At 45.1% G+C, this 19,768-nt stretch overlaps 20 non-coding genes across 20 annotated transcripts; 11 read left to right on the plus strand and 9 right to left on the minus strand.

Moving 5' to 3' along the window:
- Positions 1 to 62: 62 nt before the first annotated feature.
- trnap-agg (transfer RNA proline (anticodon AGG)) lies at positions 63 to 152 on the plus strand. Its single transcript is given in 2 exon segments — positions 63 to 98; positions 117 to 152. It is a non-coding gene; the product is annotated as a tRNA-Pro (tRNA).
- Positions 153 to 1,406: 1,254 nt separating this feature from the next.
- On the minus strand, positions 1,407 to 1,497 carry trnar-ucg (transfer RNA arginine (anticodon UCG)). The gene is given in 2 exon segments: positions 1,407 to 1,442; positions 1,461 to 1,497. It is a non-coding gene; the product is annotated as a tRNA-Arg (tRNA).
- A 1,526-nt stretch (positions 1,498 to 3,023) lies between these two features.
- On the minus strand, positions 3,024 to 3,114 carry trnar-ucg (transfer RNA arginine (anticodon UCG)). Its single transcript is given in 2 exon segments — positions 3,024 to 3,059; positions 3,078 to 3,114. It is a non-coding gene; the product is annotated as a tRNA-Arg (tRNA).
- Positions 3,115 to 3,295: 181 nt separating this feature from the next.
- Positions 3,296 to 3,385, plus strand: trnap-agg (transfer RNA proline (anticodon AGG)). The gene is given in 2 exon segments: positions 3,296 to 3,331; positions 3,350 to 3,385. It is a non-coding gene; the product is annotated as a tRNA-Pro (tRNA).
- A 1,483-nt stretch (positions 3,386 to 4,868) lies between these two features.
- trnap-agg (transfer RNA proline (anticodon AGG)) lies at positions 4,869 to 4,958 on the plus strand. Its single transcript is given in 2 exon segments — positions 4,869 to 4,904; positions 4,923 to 4,958. It is a non-coding gene; the product is annotated as a tRNA-Pro (tRNA).
- A 1,254-nt stretch (positions 4,959 to 6,212) lies between these two features.
- On the minus strand, positions 6,213 to 6,303 carry trnar-ucg (transfer RNA arginine (anticodon UCG)). The gene is given in 2 exon segments: positions 6,213 to 6,248; positions 6,267 to 6,303. It is a non-coding gene; the product is annotated as a tRNA-Arg (tRNA).
- A 181-nt stretch (positions 6,304 to 6,484) lies between these two features.
- On the plus strand, positions 6,485 to 6,574 carry trnap-agg (transfer RNA proline (anticodon AGG)). Its single transcript is given in 2 exon segments — positions 6,485 to 6,520; positions 6,539 to 6,574. It is a non-coding gene; the product is annotated as a tRNA-Pro (tRNA).
- Positions 6,575 to 7,829: 1,255 nt separating this feature from the next.
- On the minus strand, positions 7,830 to 7,920 carry trnar-ucg (transfer RNA arginine (anticodon UCG)). Its single transcript is given in 2 exon segments — positions 7,830 to 7,865; positions 7,884 to 7,920. It is a non-coding gene; the product is annotated as a tRNA-Arg (tRNA).
- A 181-nt stretch (positions 7,921 to 8,101) lies between these two features.
- Positions 8,102 to 8,191, plus strand: trnap-agg (transfer RNA proline (anticodon AGG)). The gene is given in 2 exon segments: positions 8,102 to 8,137; positions 8,156 to 8,191. It is a non-coding gene; the product is annotated as a tRNA-Pro (tRNA).
- A 1,255-nt stretch (positions 8,192 to 9,446) lies between these two features.
- trnar-ucg (transfer RNA arginine (anticodon UCG)) lies at positions 9,447 to 9,537 on the minus strand. The gene is given in 2 exon segments: positions 9,447 to 9,482; positions 9,501 to 9,537. It is a non-coding gene; the product is annotated as a tRNA-Arg (tRNA).
- Positions 9,538 to 9,718: 181 nt separating this feature from the next.
- Positions 9,719 to 9,808, plus strand: trnap-agg (transfer RNA proline (anticodon AGG)). The gene is given in 2 exon segments: positions 9,719 to 9,754; positions 9,773 to 9,808. It is a non-coding gene; the product is annotated as a tRNA-Pro (tRNA).
- Positions 9,809 to 11,064: 1,256 nt separating this feature from the next.
- trnar-ucg (transfer RNA arginine (anticodon UCG)) lies at positions 11,065 to 11,155 on the minus strand. Its single transcript is given in 2 exon segments — positions 11,065 to 11,100; positions 11,119 to 11,155. It is a non-coding gene; the product is annotated as a tRNA-Arg (tRNA).
- A 181-nt stretch (positions 11,156 to 11,336) lies between these two features.
- Positions 11,337 to 11,426, plus strand: trnap-agg (transfer RNA proline (anticodon AGG)). Its single transcript is given in 2 exon segments — positions 11,337 to 11,372; positions 11,391 to 11,426. It is a non-coding gene; the product is annotated as a tRNA-Pro (tRNA).
- A 1,256-nt stretch (positions 11,427 to 12,682) lies between these two features.
- trnar-ucg (transfer RNA arginine (anticodon UCG)) lies at positions 12,683 to 12,773 on the minus strand. Its single transcript is given in 2 exon segments — positions 12,683 to 12,718; positions 12,737 to 12,773. It is a non-coding gene; the product is annotated as a tRNA-Arg (tRNA).
- A 181-nt stretch (positions 12,774 to 12,954) lies between these two features.
- trnap-agg (transfer RNA proline (anticodon AGG)) lies at positions 12,955 to 13,045 on the plus strand. Its single transcript is given in 2 exon segments — positions 12,955 to 12,990; positions 13,010 to 13,045. It is a non-coding gene; the product is annotated as a tRNA-Pro (tRNA).
- Positions 13,046 to 14,300: 1,255 nt separating this feature from the next.
- Positions 14,301 to 14,391, minus strand: trnar-ucg (transfer RNA arginine (anticodon UCG)). The gene is given in 2 exon segments: positions 14,301 to 14,336; positions 14,355 to 14,391. It is a non-coding gene; the product is annotated as a tRNA-Arg (tRNA).
- A 181-nt stretch (positions 14,392 to 14,572) lies between these two features.
- On the plus strand, positions 14,573 to 14,662 carry trnap-agg (transfer RNA proline (anticodon AGG)). Its single transcript is given in 2 exon segments — positions 14,573 to 14,608; positions 14,627 to 14,662. It is a non-coding gene; the product is annotated as a tRNA-Pro (tRNA).
- A 1,255-nt stretch (positions 14,663 to 15,917) lies between these two features.
- On the minus strand, positions 15,918 to 16,008 carry trnar-ucg (transfer RNA arginine (anticodon UCG)). Its single transcript is given in 2 exon segments — positions 15,918 to 15,953; positions 15,972 to 16,008. It is a non-coding gene; the product is annotated as a tRNA-Arg (tRNA).
- A 181-nt stretch (positions 16,009 to 16,189) lies between these two features.
- On the plus strand, positions 16,190 to 16,279 carry trnap-cgg (transfer RNA proline (anticodon CGG)). Its single transcript is given in 2 exon segments — positions 16,190 to 16,225; positions 16,244 to 16,279. It is a non-coding gene; the product is annotated as a tRNA-Pro (tRNA).
- A 3,148-nt stretch (positions 16,280 to 19,427) lies between these two features.
- On the plus strand, positions 19,428 to 19,516 carry trnap-cgg (transfer RNA proline (anticodon CGG)). Its single transcript is given in 2 exon segments — positions 19,428 to 19,463; positions 19,481 to 19,516. It is a non-coding gene; the product is annotated as a tRNA-Pro (tRNA).
- Positions 19,517 to 19,768: the final 252 nt, after the last annotated feature.

Below are 19,768 nucleotides of genomic sequence, written 5' to 3' on the forward strand. Positions count from 1 at the left end.
TCTGCGAGCTGGGTTTGCACCAGCGCAGGGAATCGCAATGCAACTTGAAACATAACATCGGCGGCTCGTTGGTCTAGGGGTATGATTCTCGCTTAGGGAATTTCTGTGGCTTAAAATGCGAGAGGTCCCGGGTTCAAATCCTGGACGAGCCCCGACACATTTAGTTAAACTCAACACCTCAGTGATGAAAGCTGAAATCGCTCTACGTTAAAAAAAACGGAATGATCCGGGACTGTGAGCTCTGCCATTTTAAACAGACACAGAATGATCCGGGACTGTGAGCACTCCCGGTTTAAACAGACCCAGAGTGATTAACAACTGACCACGACCCATTCCATTAAAGACAGGCCTGATTTTCAATGCTTATGAAATCGATGGCAACATAAATCGGACTGTTTCTATAATAGGCGGCCGATTACAATGCCCGCTCTTCTGCTGGACGACAAATTGAAGGTTTACTCCATTATAATTTTTCCATTTATCTCCGTCATTTCTCTCCAGCCAAATGAACTGAGTGTAGGTGTCAGCCGTGGCTCAGCGGCAGCAAAGTCAAGCAGCACTCCAGAGACTTGAGCACATAATCCAGGCTGACACTCCAGTGCAGTACTGAGGTAGTGCTGCACTGTTGTTGCCACCGTCTTGCTGGTAAGACGTTAAACCGGGCCCTCCGATCCCATGAGAGTATGCCGAAAAGAACGAGGATTTCTCGCCCATTATTTAGCTCTCAACCAAAGACACTAAAACAGAAAATCTCTTCATTAAGGTTGATAAATATTTTTGAAATTACATTGCCTCCTAAAGGAGAAATTTATGTTTCTGCCCCTAAACATTTGCCTCTGGTCCCGCTAATCTTTCATTCGGTGACAATCTCAGCAGAAGAAAGGAGGAGTTCGACAATCTCCGAATCACGATCACTGCTCCACATTCATTCAAGATGTTGAAGAATTGCAGTGGTCTCTTTTAATTTTAACAAGATATGAGTAATGCATGGGGCACAGACCAGGAGCACCAGGGCGATTCTGACGAAATTGCATTTGAAAGTTTATTTTAGGCAATTTTCAGTTAAAAGCTCGGAAAGGGGACCAGTATCAAACGTAATAACGACGAGGATGGGATCCGCATTCTCGATTAACAGTCCATCGCCTCAACCTCTCGGCCACCTCGTCTCAACCATGCACTGCTCTCAGCCATTCCATTTCCTGGTTTTTGCATCTAAGCAGAAATATCCTGAAAGAAAGTCCACTTCACCTCTTATCCTGCCCATGCACACAGATCTACAATGTTGAAAATGTACAATCAGCTTAATGTAAGCAAAAGGCCTTCCGCTGCTTCAGTTGAGGGACTGTCAAAAATGGTCGGTTTGAAGCCAGATTCAGAACAGAAAAAGTGTCGCCGAGTTAATTGAACGACCGCGGCAGGACTCGAACCTGCAATCGTCTGATAACTGAAATACCTCGCAACCGAAGTCAGACGCCTTATCCATTAGGCCACGCGGCCACTGATGCGGCTGTACCTCTTTTTATGGGGAGAATTGTGATTAGATTCAAATAAAATGCTCGCCAAAAAGAAACGGATTGAGGAAAAGATAAACATATTTTAACTGAATGAACAGGACTTCTGCGAGCTGGGTTTGCACCAGCGCAGGGAATCGCAATGCAACTTGAAGCATAACATCGGCGGCTCGTTGATCTAGGGGTATGATTCTCGCTTAGGGAATTTCTGTGGCTTAAAATGCGAGAGGTCCCGGGTTCAAATCCCGGACGTAGCCCCGACACATTTAGTTAAACTCAACACCTCAGTGATGAAAGCTGAAATCGCTCTACGTTAAAAAAAACGGAATGATCCGGGACTGTGAGCTCTGCCATTTTAAACAGACACAGAATGATCCGGGACTGTGAGCACTCCCGGTGTAAACAGACCCAGAGTGATTAACAACTGACCACGACCCATTCCATTAAAGACAGGCCTGATTTTCAATGCTTATGAAATCGATGGCAACATAAATCGGACTGTTTCTATAATAGGCGGCCGATTACAATGCCCGCTCTTCTGCTGGACGACAAATTGAAGGTTTACTCCATTATAATTTTTCCATTTATCTCCGTCATTTCTCTCCAGCCAAATGAACTGAGTGTAGGTGTCAGCCGTGGCTCAGCGGCAGCAAAGTCAAGCAGCACTCCAGAGATTGAGCACATAATCCAGGCTGACACTCCAGTGCAGTACTGAGGTAGTGCTGCACTGTTGGTGCCCCCGTCTTGCTGGTAAGACGTTAAACCGGGCCCTCCGATCCCATGAGAGTATGCCGAAAAGAACGAGGATTTCTCGCCCATTATTTAGCTCTCAACCAAAGACACTAAAACAGAAAATCTCTTCATTAAGGTTGATAAATATTTTTGAAATTACATTCCCTCCTAAAGGAGAAATTTATGTTTCTGCTCCCTAAACATTTGCCTCTGGTCCCGCTAATCTTTCATTCGGTGACAATCTCAGCAGAAGAAAGGAGGAGTTCGACAATCTCCGAATCATGATCACTGCTCCACATTCATTCAAGATGTTGAAGAATTGCAGTGGTCTCTTTTAATTTTAACAAGATATGAGTAATGCATGGGGCACAGACCAGGAGCACCAGGGCGATTCTGACGAAATTGCATTTGAAAGTTTATTTTAGGCAATTTTCAGTTAAAAGCTCGGAAAGGGGACCAGTATCAAACGTAATAACGACGAGGATGGGATCCGCATCCTCGATTAACAGTCCATCGCCTCAACCTCTCGGCCACCTCGTCTCAACCATGCACTGCTCTCAGTCATTCCATTTCCTGGTTTTTGCATCCATGCAGAAATACCCTGAAAGAAAGTCCACTTCACCTCTTATCCTGCCCATGCACACAGATCTACAATGTTGAAAATGTACAATCAGCTTAATGTAAGCAAAAGGCCTTCCGCTGCTTCAGTTGAGGGACTGTCAAAAATGGTCGGTTTGAAGCCAGATTCAGAACAGAAAAAATGTCGCCGAGTTAATTGAACGACCGCGGCAGGACTCGAACCTGCAATCGTCTGATAACTGAAATACCTCGCAACCGAAGTCAGACGCCTTATCCATTAGGCCACGCGGCCACTGATGCGGCTGTACCTCTTTTTATGGGGAGAATTGTGAGCAGATTCAATTAAAATGCTCGCCAAAAAGAAACGGATTGAGGAAAAGATAAACATATTTTAACTGATTGAACAGGACTTCTGCGAGCTGGGTTTGCACCAGCGCAGGGAATCGCAATGCAACTTGAAGCATAACATCGGCGGCTCGTTGATCTAGTGGTATGATTCTCGCTTAGGGAATTTCTGTGGCTTAAAATGCGAGAGGTCCGGGGTTCAAATCCCGGACGAGCCCCGACACATTTAGTTAAACTCAACACCTCAGTGATGAAAGCTGAAATCGCTCTACGTTAAAAAAAACGGAATGATCCGGGACTGTGAGCTCTGCCATTTTAAACAGACACAGAATGATTAACAACTGACCACGACCCATTCCATTAAAGACAGGCCTGATTTTCAATGCTTATGAAATCGATGGCAACATAAATCGGACTGTTTCTATAATAGGCGGCCGATTACAATGCCCGCTCTTCTGCTGGACGACAAATTGAAGGTTTACTCCATTATAATTTTTCCATTTATCTCCGTCATTTCTCTCCAGCCAAATGAACTGAGTGTAGGTTTCAGCCGTGGCTCAGCGGCAGCAAAGTCAAGCAGCACTCCAGAGATTGAGCACATAATCCAGGCTGACACTCCAGTGCAGTACTGAGGTAGTGCTGCACTGTTGGTGCCCCCGTCTTGCTGGTAAGACGTTAAACCGGGCCCTCCGATCCCATGAGAGTATGCCGAAAAGAACGAGGATTTCTCGCCCATTATTTAGCTCTCAACCAAAGACACTAAAACAGAAAATCTCTTCATTAAGGTTGATAAATATTTTTGAAATTACATTGCCTCCTAAAGGAGAAATTTATGTTTCTGCTCCCTAAACATTTGCCTCTGGTCCCGCTAATCTTTCATTCGGTGACAATCTCAGCAGAAGAAAGGAGGAGTTCGACAATCTCCGAATCACGATCACTGCTCCACATTCATTCAAGATGTTGAAGAATTGCAGTGGTCTCTTTTAATTTTAACAAGATATGAGTAATGCATGGGGCACAGACCAGGAGCACCAGGGCGATTCTGACGAAATTGCATTTGAAAGTTTATTTTAGGCAATTTTCAGTTAAAAGCTCGGAAAGCGGACCAGTATCAAACGTAATAACGACGAGGATGGGATCCGCGTTCTCGATTAACAGTCCATCGCCTCAACCTCTCGGCCACCTCGTCTCAACCATGCACTGCTCTCAGCCATTCCATTTCCTGGTTTTTGCATCTAAGCAGAAATACCCTGAAAGAAAGTCCACTTCACCTCTTATCCTGCCCATGCACAGAGATCTACAATGTTGAAAATGTACAATCAGCATAATGTAAGCAAAAGGCCTTCCGCTGCTTCAGTTGAGGGACTGTCAAAAATGGTCGGTTTGAAGCCAGATTCAGAACAGAAAAAGTGTCGCCGAGTTAATTGAACGACCGCGGCAGGACTCGAACCTGCAATCGTCTGATAATTGAAATACCTCGCAACCGAAGTTAGACGCCTTATCCATTAGGCCAAGGGGCCACTGATGCGGCTGTACCTCTTTTTATGGGGAGAATTGTGATCAGGTTCAATTAAAATGCTCGCCAAAAAGAAACGGATTGAGGAAAAGATAAACATATTTTCACTGAATGAACAGGACTTCTGCGAGCTGGGTTTGCACCAGCGCAGGGAATCGCAATGCAACTTGAAACATAACATCGGCGGCTCGTTGGTCTAGGGGTATGATTCTCGCTTAGGGAATTTCTGTGGCTTAAAATGCGAGAGGTCCCGGGTTCAAATCCTGGACGAGCCCCGACACATTTAGTTAAACTCAACACCTCAGTGATGAAAGCTGAAATCGCTCTACGTTAAAAAAAACGGAATGATCCGGGACTGTGAGCTCTGCCATTTTAAACAGACACAGAATGATCCGGGACTGTGAGCACTCCCGGTTTAAACAGACCCAGAGTGATTAACAACTGACCACGACCCATTCCATTAAAGACAGGCCTGATTTTCAATGCTTATGAAATCGATGGCAACATAAATCGGACTGTTTCTATAATAGGCGGCCGATTACAATGCCCGCTCTTCTGCTGGACGACAAATTGAAGGTTTACTCCATTATAATTTTTCCATTTATCTCCGTCATTTCTCTCCAGCCAAATGAACTGAGTGTAGGTGTCAGCCGTGGCTCAGCGGCAGCAAAGTCAAGCAGCACTCCAGAGACTTGAGCACATAATCCAGGCTGACACTCCAGTGCAGTACTGAGGTAGTGCTGCACTGTTGTTGCCACCGTCTTGCTGGTAAGACGTTAAACCGGGCCCTCCGATCCCATGAGAGTATGCCGAAAAGAACGAGGATTTCTCGCCCATTATTTAGCTCTCAACCAAAGACACTAAAACAGAAAATCTCTTCATTAAGGTTGATAAATATTTTTGAAATTACATTGCCTCCTAAAGGAGAAATTTATGTTTCTGCCCCTAAACATTTGCCTCTGGTCCCGCTAATCTTTCATTCGGTGACAATCTCAGCAGAAGAAAGGAGGAGTTCGACAATCTCCGAATCACGATCACTGCTCCACATTCATTCAAGATGTTGAAGAATTGCAGTGGTCTCTTTTAATTTTAACAAGATATGAGTAATGCATGGGGCACAGACCAGGAGCACCAGGGCGATTCTGACGAAATTGCATTTGAAAGTTTATTTTAGGCAATTTTCAGTTAAAAGCTCGGAAAGGGGACCAGTATCAAACGTAATAACGACGAGGATGGGATCCGCATTCTCGATTAACAGTCCATCGCCTCAACCTCTCGGCCACCTCGTCTCAACCATGCACTGCTCTCAGCCATTCCATTTCCTGGTTTTTGCATCTAAGCAGAAATATCCTGAAAGAAAGTCCACTTCACCTCTTATCCTGCCCATGCACACAGATCTACAATGTTGAAAATGTACAATCAGCTTAATGTAAGCAAAAGGCCTTCCGCTGCTTCAGTTGAGGGACTGTCAAAAATGGTCGGTTTGAAGCCAGATTCAGAACAGAAAAAATGTCGCTGAGTTAATTGAACGACCGCGGCAGGACTCGAACCTGCAATCGTCTGATAACTGAAATACCTCGCAACCGAAGTCAGACGCCTTATCCATTAGGCCACGCGGCCACTGATGCGGCTGTACCTCTTTTTATGGGGAGAATTGTGAGCAGATTCAATTAAAATGCTCGCCAAAAAGAAACGGATTCAGGAAAAGATAAACATATTTTAACTGAATGAACAGGACTTCTGCGAGCTGGGTTTGCACCAGCGCAGGGAATCGCAATGCAACTTGAAGCATAACATCGGCGGCTCGTTGATCTAGTGGTATGATTCTCGCTTAGGGAATTTCTGTGGCTTAAAATGCGAGAGGTCCGGGGTTCAAATCCCGGACGAGCCCCGACACATTTAGTTAAACTCAACACCTCAGTGATGAAAGCTGAAATCGCTCTACGTTAAAAAAAACGGAATGATCCGGGACTGTGAGCTCTGCCATTTTAAACAGACACAGAATGATCCGGGACTGTGAGCACACCCGGTGTAAACAGACCCAGAGTGATTAACAACTGACCACGACCCATTCCATTAAAGACAGGCCTGATTTTCAATGCTTATGAAATCGATGGCAACATAAATCGGACTGTTTCTATAATAGGCGGCCGATTACAATGCCCGCTCTTCTGCTGGACGACAAATTGAAGGTTTACTCCATTATAATTTTTCCATTTATCTCCGTCATTTCTCTCCAGCCAAATGAACTGAGTGTTGGTGTCAGCAGTGGCTCAGCGGCAGCAAAGTCAAGCAGCACTCCAGAGACTTGAGCACATAATCCAGGCTGACACTCCAGTGCAGTACTGAGGTAGTGCTGCACTGTTGGTGCCCCCGTCTTGCTGGTAAGACGTTAAACCGGGCCCTCCGATCCCATGAGAGTATGCCGAAAAGAACGAGGATTTCTCGCCCATTATTTAGCTCTCAACCAAAGACACTAAAACAGAAAATCTCTTCATTAAGGTTGATAAATATTTTTGAAATTACATTGCCTCCTAAAGGAGAAATTTATGTTTCTGCTCCCTAAACATTTGCCTCTGGTCCCGCTAATCTTTCATTCGGTGACAATCTCAGCAGAAGAAAGGAGGAGTTCGACAATCTCCGAATCATGATCACTGCTCCACATTCATTCAAGATGTTGAAGAATTGCAGTGGTCTCTTTTAATTTTAACAAGATATGAGTAATGCATGGGGCACAGACCAGGAGCACCAGGGCGATTCTGACGAAATTGCATTTGAAAGTTTATTTTAGGCAATTTTCAGTTAAAAGCACGGAAAGGGGACCAGTATCAAACGTAATAACGACGAGGATGGGATCCGCATTCTCGATTAACAGTCCATCGCCTCAACCTCTCGGCCACCTCGTCTCAACCATGCACTGCTCTCAGTCATTCCATTTCCTGGTTTTTGCATCTAAGCAGAAATACCCTGAAAGAAAGTCCACTTCACCTCTTATCCTGCCCATGCACACAGATCTACAATGTTGAAAATGTACAATCAGCTTAATGTAAGCAAAAGGCCTTCCGCTGCTTCAGTTGAGGGACTGTCAAAAATGGTCGGTTTGAAGCCAGATTCAGAACAGAAAAAGTGTCGCCGAGTTAATTGAACGACCGCGGCAGGACTCGAACCTGCAATCGTCTGATAACTGAAATACCTCGCAACCGAAGTCAGACGCCTTATCCATTAGGCCACGCGGCCACTGATGCGGCTATACCTCTTTTTATGGGGAGAATTGTGAGCAGATTCAATTAAAATGCTCGCCAAAAAGAAACGGATTGAGGAAAAGATAAACATATTTTAACTGAATGAACAGGACTTCTGCGAGCTGGGTTTGCACCAGCGCAGGGAATCGCAATGCAACTTGAAGCATAACATCGGCGGCTCGTTGATCTAGGGGTATGATTCTCGCTTAGGGAATTTCTGTGGCTTAAAATGCGAGAGGTCCCGGGTTCAAATCCCGGACGAGCCCCGACACATTTAGTTAAACTCAACACCTCAGTGATGAAAGCTGAAATCGCTCTACGTTAAAAAAAACGGAATGATCCGGGACTGTGAGCTCTGCCATTTTAAACAGACACAGAATGATCCGGGACTGTGAGCACACCCGGTGTAAACAGACCCAGAGTGATTAACAACTGACCACGACCCATTCCATTAAAGACAGGCCTGATTTTCAATGCTTATGAAATCGATGGCAACATAAATCGGACTGTTTCTATAATAGGCGGCCGATTACAATGCCCGCTCTTCTGCTGGACGACAAATTGAAGGTTTACTCCATTATAATTTTTCCATTTATCTCCGTCATTTCTCTCCTGCCAAATGAACTGAGTGTAGGTGTCAGCAGTGGCTCAGCGGCAGCAAAGTCAAGCAGCACTCCAGAGACTTGAGCACATAATCCAGGCTGACACTCCAGTGCAGTACTGAGGTAGTGCTGCACTGTTGGTGCCCCCGTCTTGCTGGTAAGACGTTAAACCGGGCCCTCCGATCCCATGAGAGTATGCCGAAAAGAACGAGGATTTCTCGCCCATTATTTAGCTCTCAACCAAAGACACTAAAACAGAAAATCTCTTCATTAAGGTTGATAAATATTTTTGAAATTACATTGCCTCCTAAAGGAGAAATTTATGTTTCTGCTCCCTAAACATTTGCCTCTGGTCCCGCTAATCTTTCATTCGGTGACAATCTCAGCAGAAGAAAGGAGGAGTTCGACAATCTCCGAATCATGATCACTGCTCCACATTCATTCAAGATGTTGAAGAATTGCAGTGGTCTCTTTTAATTTTAACAAGATATGAGTAATGCATGGGGCACAGACCAGGAGCACCATGGCGATTCTGACGAAATTGCATTTGAAAGTTTATTTTCGGCAATTTTCAGTTAAAAGCTCGGAAAGGGGACCAGTATCAAACGTAATAACGACGAGGATGGGATCCGCATTCTCGATTAACAGTCCATCGCCTCAACCTCTCGGCCACCTCGTCTCAACCATGCACTGCTCTCAGCCATTCCATTTCCTGGTTTTTGCATCTAAGCAGAAATACCCTGAAAGAAAGTCCACTTCACCTCTTATCCTGCCCATGCACACGGATCTACAATGTTGAAAATGTACAATCAGCATAATGTAAGCAAAAGGCCTTCCGCTGCTTCAGTTGAGGGACTGTCAAAAATGGTCGGTTTGAAGCCAGATTCAGAACAGAAAAAGTGTCGCCGAGTTAATTGAACGACCGCGGCAGGACTCGAACCTGCAATCGTCTGATAACTGAAACACCTCGCAACCGAAGTCAGACGCCTTATCCATTAGGCCACGCGGCCACTGATGCGGCTGTACCTCTTTTTATGGGGAGAATTGTGATCAGATTCAATTAAAATGCTCGCCAAAAAGAAACGGATTGAGGAAAAGATAAACATATTTTAACTGAATGAACAGGACTTCTGCGAGCTGGGTTTGCACCAGCGCAGGGAATCGCATTGCAACTTGAAGCATAACATCGGCGGCTCGTTGATCTAGGGGTATGATTCTCGCTTAGGGAATTTCTGTGGCTTAAAATGCGAGAGGTCCCGGGTTCAAATCCCGGACGAGCCCCGACACATTTAGTTAAACTCAACACCTCAGTGATGAAAGCTGAAATCGCTCTACGTTAAAAAAAAACGGAATGATCCGGGTCTGTGAGCTCTGCCATTTTAAACAGACACAGAATGATCCGGGACTGTGAGCACTCCCGGTGTAAACAGACCCAGAGTGATTAACAACTGACCACGACCCATTCCATTAAAGACAGGCCTGATTTTCAATGCTTATGAAATCGATGGCAACATAAATCGGACTGTTTCTATAATAGGCGGCCGATTACAATGCCCGCTCTTCTGCTGGACGACAAATTGAAGGTTTACTCCATTATAATTTTTCCATTTATCTCCGTCATTTCTCTCCAGCCAAATGAACTGAGTGTAGGTGTCAGCCGTGGCTCAGCGGCAGCAAAGTCAAGCAGCACTCCAGAGACTTGAGCACATAATCCAGGCTGACACTCCAGTGCATTACTGAGGTAGTGCTGCACTGTTGGTGCCCCCGTCTTGCTGGTAAGACGTTAAACCGGGCCCTCCGATCCCATGAGAGTATGCCGAAAAGAACGAGGATTTCTCGCCCATTATTTAGCTCTCAACCAAAGACACTAAAACAGAAAATCTCTTCATTAAGGTTGATAAATATTTTCGAAATTACATTGCCTCCTAAAGGAGAAATTTATGTTTCTGCTCCCTAAACATTTGCCTCTGGTCCCGCTAATCTTTCATTCGGTGACAATCTCAGCAGAAGAAAGGAGGAGTTCGACAATCTCCGAATCACGATCACTGCTCCACATTCATTCAAGATGTTGAAGAATTGCAGTGGTCTCTTTTAATTTTAACAAGATATGAGTAATGCATGGGGCCCAGACCAGGAGCACCAGGGCGATTCTGACGAAATTGCATTTGAAAGTTTATTTTCGGCAATTTTCAGTTAAAAGCTCGGAAAGGGGACCAGTATCAAACGTAATAACGACGAGGATGGGATCCGCATTCTCGATTAACAGTCCATCGCCTCAACCTCTCGGCCACCTCGTCTCAACCATGCACTGCTCTCAGCCATTCCATTTCCTGGTTTTTGCATCTAAGCAGAAATACCCTGAAAGAAAGTCCACTTCACCTCTTATCCTGCCCATGCACACGGATCTACAATGTTGAAAATGTACAATCAGCATAATGTAAGCAAAAGGCCTTCCGCTGCTTCAGTTGAGGGACTGTCAAAAATGGTCGGTTTGAAGCCAGATTCAGAACAGAAAAAGTGTCGCCGAGTTAATTGAACGACCGCGGCAGGACTCGAACCTGCAATCGTCTGATAACTGAAATACCTCGCAACCGAAGTCAGACGCCTTATCCATTAGGCCACGCGGCCACTGATGCGGCTGTACCTCTTTTTATGGGGAGAATTGTGATCAGATTCAATTAAAATGCTCGCCAAAAAGAAACGGATTGAGGAAAAGATAAACATATTTTAACTGAATGAACAGGACTTCTGCGAGCTGGGTTTGCACCAGCGCAGGGAATCGCAATGCAACTTGCAACATAACATCGGCGGCTCGTTGGTCTAGGGGTATGATTCTCGCTTAGGGAATTTCTGTGGCTTAAAATGCGAGAGGTCCCGGGTTCAAATCCCGGACGAGCCCCGACACATTTAGTTAAACTCAACACCTCAGTGATGAAAGCTGAAATCGCTCTACGTTAAAAAAAAACGGAATGATCCAGGACTGTGAGCTCTGCCATTTTAAACAGACACAGAATGATCCGGGACTGTGAGCACTCCCGGTGTAAACAGACCCAGAGTGATTAACAACTGACCACGACCCATTCCATTAAAGACAGGCCTGATTTTCAATGCTTATGAAATCGATGGCAACATAAATCGGACTGTTTCTATAATAGGCGGCCGATTACAATGCCCGCTCTTCTGCTGGACGACAAATTGAAGGTTTACTCCATTATAATTTTTCCATTTATCTCCGTCATTTCTCTCCAGCCAAATGAACTGAGTGTAGGTGTCAGCCGTGGCTCAGCGGCAGCAAAGTCAAGCAGCACTCCAGAGACTTGAGCACATAATCCAGGCTGACACTCCAGTGCATTACTGAGGTAGTGCTGCACTGTTGGTGCCCCCGTCTTGCTGGTAAGACGTTAAACCGGGCCCTCCGATCCCATGAGAGTATGCCGAAAAGAACGAGGATTTCTCGCCCATTATTTAGCTCTCAACCAAAGACACTAAAACAGAAAATCTCTTCATTAAGGTTGATAAATATTTTTGAAATTACATTGCCTCCTAAAGGAGAAATTTATGTTTCTGCTCCCTAAACATTTGCCTCTGGTCCCGCTAATCTTTCATTCGGTGACAATCTCAGCAGAAGAAAGGAGGAGTTCGACAATCTCCGAATCACGATCACTGCTCCACATTCATTCAAGATGTTGAAGAATTGCAGTGGTCTCTTTTAATTTTAACAAGATATGAGTAATGCATGGGGCACAGACCAGGAGCACCAGGGCGATTCTGACGAAATTGCATTTGAAAGTTTATTTTCGGCAATTTTCAATTAAAAGCTCGGAAAGTGGACCAGTATCAAACGTAATAACGACGAGGATGGGATCCGCATTCTCGATTAACAGTCCATCGCCTCAACCTCTCGGCCACCTCGTCTCAACCATGCACTGCTCTCAGCCATTCCATTTCCTGGTTTTTGCATCTAAGCAGAAATACCCTGAAAGAAAGTCCACTTCACCTCTTATCCTGCCCATGCACACAGATCTACAATGTTGAAAATGTACAATCAGCATAATGTAAGCAAAAGGCCTTCCGCTGCTTCAGTTGAGGGACTGTCAAAAATGGTCGGTTTGAAGCCAGATTCAGAACAGAAAAAGTGTCGCCGAGTTAATTGAACGACCGCGGCAGGACTCGAACCTGCAATCGTCTGATAACTGAAATACCTCGCAACCGAAGTCAGACGCCTTATCCATTAGGCCACGCGGCCACTGATGCGGCTGTACCTCTTTTTATGGGGAGAATTGTGATCAGGTTCAATTAAAATGCTCGCCAAAAAGAAACGGATTGAGGAAAAGATAAACATATTTTAACTGAATGAACAGGACTTCTGCGAGCTGGGTTTGCACCAGCGCAGGGAATCGCAATGCAACTTGCAACATAACATCGGCGGCTCGTTGGTCTAGGGGTATGATTCTCGCTTAGGGAATTTCTGTGGCTTAAAAATGCGAGAGGTCCCGGGTTCAAATCCCGGACGAGCCCCGACACATTTAGTTAAACTCAACACCTCAGCGATGAAAGCTGAAATCGCTCTACGTTAAAAAAAAACGGAATGATCCGGGACTGTGAGCTCTGCCATTTTAAACAGACACAGAATGATCCGGGACTGTGAGCACTCCCGGTGTAAACAGACCCAGAGTGATTAACAACTGACCACGACCCATTCCATTAAAGACAGGCCTGATTTTCAATGCTTATGAAATCGATGGCAACATAAATCGGACTGTTTCTATAATAGGCGGCCGATTACAATGCCCGCTCTTCTGCTGGACGACAAATTGAAGGTTTACTCCATTATAATTTTTCATTTATCTCCGTCATTTCTCTCCAGCCAAATGAACTGAGTGTAGGTGTCAGCCGTGGCTCAGCGGCAGCAAAGTCAAGCAGCACTCCAGAGACTTGAGCACATAATCCAGGCTGACACTCCAGTGCATTACTGAGGTAGTGCTGCACTGTTGGTGCCCCCGTCTTGCTGGTAAGACGTTAAACCGGGCCCTCCGATCCCATGAGAGTATGCCGAAAAGAACGAGGATTTCTCGCCCATTATTTAGCTCTCAACCAAAGACACTAAAACAGAAAATCTCTTCATTAAGGTTGATAAATATTTTTGAAATTACATTGCCTCCTAAAGGAGATATTTATGTTTCTGCTCCCTAAACATTTGCCTCTGGTCCCGCTAATCTTTCATTCGGTGACAATCTCAGCAGAAGAAAGGAGGAGTTCGACAATCTCCGAATCACGATCACTGCTCCACATTCATTCAAGATGTTGAAGAATTGCAGTGGTCTCTTTTAATTTTAACAAGATATGAGTAATGCATGGGGCACAGACCAGGAGCACCAGGGCGATTCTGACGAAATTGCATTTGAAAGTTTATTTTCGGCAATTTTCAGTTAAAAGCTCGGAAAGGGGACCAGTATCAAACGTAATAACGACGAGGATGGGATCCGCATTCTCGATTAACAGTCCATCGCCTCAACCTCTCGGCCACCTCGTCTCAACCATGCACTGCTCTCAGCCATTCCATTTCCTGGTTTTTGCATCTAAGCAGAAATACCCTGAAAGAAAGTCCACTTCACCTCTTATCCTGCCCATGCACACGGATCTACAATGTTGAAAATGTACAATCAGCATAATGTAAGCAAAAGGCCTTCCGCTGCTTCAGTTGAGGGACTGTCAAAAATGGTCGGTTTGAAGCCAGATTCAGAACAGAAAAAGTGTCGCCGAGTTAATTGAACGACCGCGGCAGGACTCGAACCTGCAATCGTCTGATAACTGAAATACCTCGCAACCGAAGTCAGACGCCTTATCCATTAGGCCACGCGGCCACTGATGCGGCTGTACCTCTTTTTATGGGGAGAATTGTGATCAGATTCAATTAAAATGCTCGCCAAAAAGAAACGGATTGAGGAAAAGATAAACATATTTTAACTGAATGAACAGGACTTCTGCGAGCTGGGTTTGCACCAGCGCAGGGAATCGCAATGCAACTTGCAACATAACATCGGCGGCTCGTTGGTCTAGGGGTATGACTCTCGCTTAGGGAATTTCTGTGGCTTAAAATGCGAGAGGTCCCGGGTTCAAATCCCGGACGAGCCCCGACACATTTAGTTAAACTCAACACCTCAGTGATGAAAGCTGAAATCGCTCTACGTTAAAAAAAAACGGAATGATCCAGGACTGTGAGCTCTGCCATTTAAACAGACACAGAATGATCCGGGACTGTGAGCACTCCCGGTGTAAACAGACCCAGAGTGATTAACAACTGACCACGACCCATTCCATTAAAGACAGGCCTGATTTTCAATGCTTATGAAATCGATGGCAACATAAATCGGACTGTTTCTATAATAGGCGGCCGATTACAATGCCCGCTCTTCTGCTGGACGACAAATTGAAGGTTTACTCCATTATAATTTTTCCATTTATCTCCGTCATTTCTCTCCAGCCAAATGAACTGAGTGTAGGTGTCAGCCGTGGCTCAGCGGCAGCAAAGTCAAACAGCACTCCAGAGACTTCAGCACATAATCCAGGCTGACACTCCAGTGCAGTACTGAGGTAGTGCTGCACTGTTGGTGCCCCCGTCTTGCTGGTATGACGTTAAACCGGGCCCTCCGATCCCATGAGAGTATGCCGAAAAGAACGAGGATTTCTCGCCCATTATTTAGCTCTCAACCAAAGACACTAAAACAGAAAATCTCTTCATTAAGGTTGATAAATATTTTTGAAATTACATTGCCTCCTAAAGGAGAAATTTATGTTTCTGCTCCCTAAACATTTGCCTCTGGTCCCGCTAATCTTTCATTCGGTGACAATCTCAGCAGAAGAAAGGAGGAGTTCGACAATCTCCGAATCACGATCACTGCTCCACATTCATTCAAGATGTTGAAGAATTGCAGTGGTCTCTTTTAATTTTAACAAGATATGAGTAATGCATGGGGCACAGACCAGGAGCACCAGGGCGATTCTGACGAAATTGCATTTGAAAGTTTATTTTAGGCAATTTTCAGTTAAAAGCTCGGAAAGGGGACCAGTATCAAACGTAATAACGACGAGGATGGGATCCGCATTCTCGATTAACAGTCCATCGCCTCAACCTCTCGGCCACCTCGTCTCAACCATGCACTGCTCTCAGCCATTCCATTTCCTGGTATTTGCATCTAAGCAGAAATACCCTGAAAGAAAGTCCACTTCACCTCTTATCGTGCCCATGCACACAGATCTACAATGTTGAAAATGTACAATCAGCATAATGTAAGCAAAAGGCCTTCCGCTGCTTCAGTTGAGGGACTGTCAAAAATGGTCGGTTTGAAGCCAGATTCAGAACAGAAAAAGTGTCGCCGAGTTAATTGAACGACCGCGGCAGGATTCGAACCTGCAATCGTCTGATAACTGAAATACCTCGCAACCGAAGTCAGACGCCTTATCCATTAGGCCACGCGGCCACTGATGCGGCTATACCTCTTTTTATGGGGAGAATTGTGATCAGGTTCAATTAAAATGCTCGCCAAAAAGAAACGGATTGAGGAAAAGATAAACATATTTTCGCTGAATGAACAGGACTTCTGCCAGCTGGGTTTGCACCAGCGCAGGGAATCGCAATGCAACTTGAAACATAACCTCGGCGGCTCGTTGGTCTAGGGGTATGATTCTCGCTTCGGGAATTTCTGTGGCTTAAAGTGCGAGAGGTCCCGGGTTCAAATCCCGGACGAGCCCCGACACATTTAGTTAAACTCAACACCTCAGTGATGAAAGCTGAAATCGCTCTACGTTAAAAAAAACGGAATGATCCGGGACTGTGAGCTCTGCCATTTTAAACAGACACAGAATGATCCGGGACTGTGAGCACTCCCGGAGTAAACAGACCCAGAGTGATTAACAACTGACCACGAGCCATTCCATGAAAGACAGGCCTGATTTTCAATGCTTATGAAATCGATGGCAACATTTATCGGACTGTTTCTATAATAGGTGGCCGATTACAATGCCCGCTCTTCTGCTGGACGACAAATTGAAGGTTTACTCCATTATAATTTTTCCATTTATCTCCGTCATTTCTCTCCAGCCAAATGAACTGAGTGTAGGTGTCAGCCGTGGCTCAGCGGCAGCAAAGTCAAGCAGCACTCCAGAGACTTGAGCACATAATCCAGGCTGACACTCCAGTGCAGTACTGAGGTAGTGCTGCACTGTTGGTGCCCCCGTCTTGCTGGTAAGACGTTAAACCGGGCCCTCCGGTCCCATGAGAGTATGCCGAAAAGAACGAGGATTTCTCGCCCATTATTTAGCTCTCAACCAAAGACATTAAAACAGAAAATCTCTTCATTAAGGTTGATAAATATTTTTGAAATTACATTGCCTCCTAAAGGAGAAATTTATGTTTCTGCTCCCTAAACATTTGCCTCTGGTCCCGCTAATCTTTCATTCGGTGACAATCTCAGCAGAAGAAAGGAGGAGTTCGACAATCTCCGAATCACGATCACTGCTCCACATTCATTCAAGATGTTGAAGAATTGCAGTGGTCTCTTTTAATTTTAACAAGATATGAGTAATGCATGGGGCACAGACCAGGAGCACCAGGGCGATTCTGACGAAATTGCATTTGAAAGTTTATTTTAGGCAATTTTCAGTTAAAAGCTCGGAAAGGGGACCAGTATCAAACGTAATAACGACGAGGATGGGATCCGCATTGTCGATTAACAGTCCATCGCCTCAACCTCTCGGCCACCTCGTCTCAACCATGCACTGCTCTCAGCCATTCCATTTCCTGGTTTTTGCATCTAAGCAGAAATACCCTGAAAGAAAGTCCACTTCACCTGTTATCCTGCCCATGCACACAGATCTACAATGTTGAAAATGTACAATCAGCATAATGTAAGCAAAAGGCATTCCGCTGCTTCAGTTGAGGGACTGCCAAAAATGGTCGGTTTGAAGCCAGATTCAGAACAGAAAAAGTGTCGCCGAGTTAATTGAACGACCGCGGCAGGACTCGAACCTGCAATCGTCTGATAACTGAAATACCTCGACAACCGAAGATCAGACGCCTTATCCATTAGGCCACGCGGCCACAAATACAGCTGTACCTCTTTTTATGGGGAGAATTGTGATCAGATTCAATTAAAATGCTCGCCAAAAAGAAACGGATTGAGGAAAAGATAAACATATTTTAACTGAATGAACAGGACTTCTGCGAGCTGGGTTTGCACCAGCGCAGGGAATCGCAATGCAACTTGAAACATAACATCGGCGGCTCGTTGGTCTAGGGGTATGATTCTCGCTTCGGGAATTTCTGTGGCTTAAAATGCGAGAGATCCCAGGTTCAAATCCCGGACGAGCCCCGACACATTTAGTTTAAACTCAACACCTCAGTGATGAAAGCTGAAATCGCTCTACGTTAAAAAAAACGGAATGATCCGGGACTGTGAGCTCTGCCATTTTAAACAGACACAGAATGATCCGTGACTGTGAGCACTCCCGGTGTAAACAGACCCAGAGTGATTAACAACTGACCACGACCCATTCCATTAAAGACAGGCCTGATTTTCAATGCTTATGAAATCGATGGCAACATAAATCGGACTGTTTCTATAATAGGCGGCCGATTACAGTGCCCGCTCTTCTGCTGGACGACAAATTAAAGGTTTACTCCATTATAATTTTTCCATTTATCTCCGTCATTTCTCTCCAGCCAAATGAACTGAGTGTAGGTGTCAGCCGTGGCTCAGCGGCAGCAAAGTCAAGCAGCACTCCAGAGACTTGAGCACATAATCCAGGCTGACACTCCAGTGCAGTACTGAGGTAGTGCTGCACTGTTGGTGCCCCCGTCCTGCTGGTAAGACGTTAAACCGGGCCCTCCGATCCCATGAGAGTATGCCGAAAAGAACGAGGATTTCTCGCCCATTATTTAGCTCTCAACCAAAGACACTAAAACAGAAAATCTCTTCATTAAGGTTGATAAATATTTTTGAAATTACATTGCCTCCTAAAGGAGAAATTTATGTTTCTGCTCCCTAAACATTTGCCTCTGGTCCCGCTAATCTTTCATTCGGTGACAATCTCAGCAGAAGAAAGGAGGAGTTCGACAATCTCCGAATCACGATCACTGCTCCACATTCATTCAAGATGTTGAAGAATTGCAGTGGTCTCTTTTAATTTTAACAAGATATGAGTAATGCATGGGGCACAGACCAGGAACACCAGGGCGATTCTGACGAAATTGCATTTGAAAGTTTATTTTAGGCAATTTTCAGTTAAAAGCTCGGAAAGGGGACCAGTATCAAACGTAATAACGACGAGGATGGGATCCGCATTCTCGATTAACAGTCCATCGCCTCAACCTCTCGGCCACCTCGTCTCAACCATGCACTGCTCTCAGCCATTCCATTTCCTGGTTTTTGCATCTAAGCAGAAATACCCTGAAAGAAAGTCCACTTCACCTCTTATCCTGCCCATGCACACAGATCTACAATGTTGAAAATGTACAATCAGCATAATGTAAGCAAAAGGCCTTCCGCTGCTTCAGTTGAGGGACTGTCAAAAATGGTCGGTTTGAAGCCAGATTCAGAACAGAAAAATTGTCGCCGAGTTAATTGAACGACCGCGGCAGGACTCGAACCTGCAATCGTCTTGATAATTGAAATACCTCGCAATCGAAGTCAGACGCCTTATCCATTAGGCCACGCGGCCACTGATGCGGCTATACCTCTTTTTATGGGGAGAATTGTGATCAGGTTCAATTAAAATGCTCGCCAAAAAGAAACGGATTGAGGAAAAGATAAACATATTTTCACTGAATGAACAGGACTTCTGCCTGCTGGGTTTGCACCAGCGCAGGGAATCGCAATGCAACTTGAAACATAACCTCGGCGGCTCGTTGGTCTAGGGGTATGATTCTCGCTTCGGGAATTTCTGTGGCTTAAATGCGAGAGGTCCCGGGTTCAAATCCCGGACGAGCCCCGACACATTTAGTTAAACTCAACACCTCAGTGATGAAAGCTGAAATCGCTCTACGTTAAAAAAAACGGAATGATCCGGGACTGTGAGCTCTGCCATTTTAAACAGACACAGAATGATCCGGGACTGTGAGCACTCCCGGTGTAAACAGACCCAGAGTGATTAACAACTGACCACGAGCCATTCCATTAAAGACAGGCCTGATTTTCAATGCTTATGAAATCGATGGCAACATAAATCGGACTGTTTCTATAA

Source organism: Somniosus microcephalus, unplaced genomic scaffold (genome assembly GCF_052327205.1).
Source record: "Somniosus microcephalus isolate GS21.2 unplaced genomic scaffold, FLI_Smic_1.0 unresolved_chr1, whole genome shotgun sequence".
Lineage (NCBI taxonomy): Eukaryota > Metazoa > Chordata > Chondrichthyes > Squaliformes > Somniosidae > Somniosus > Somniosus microcephalus.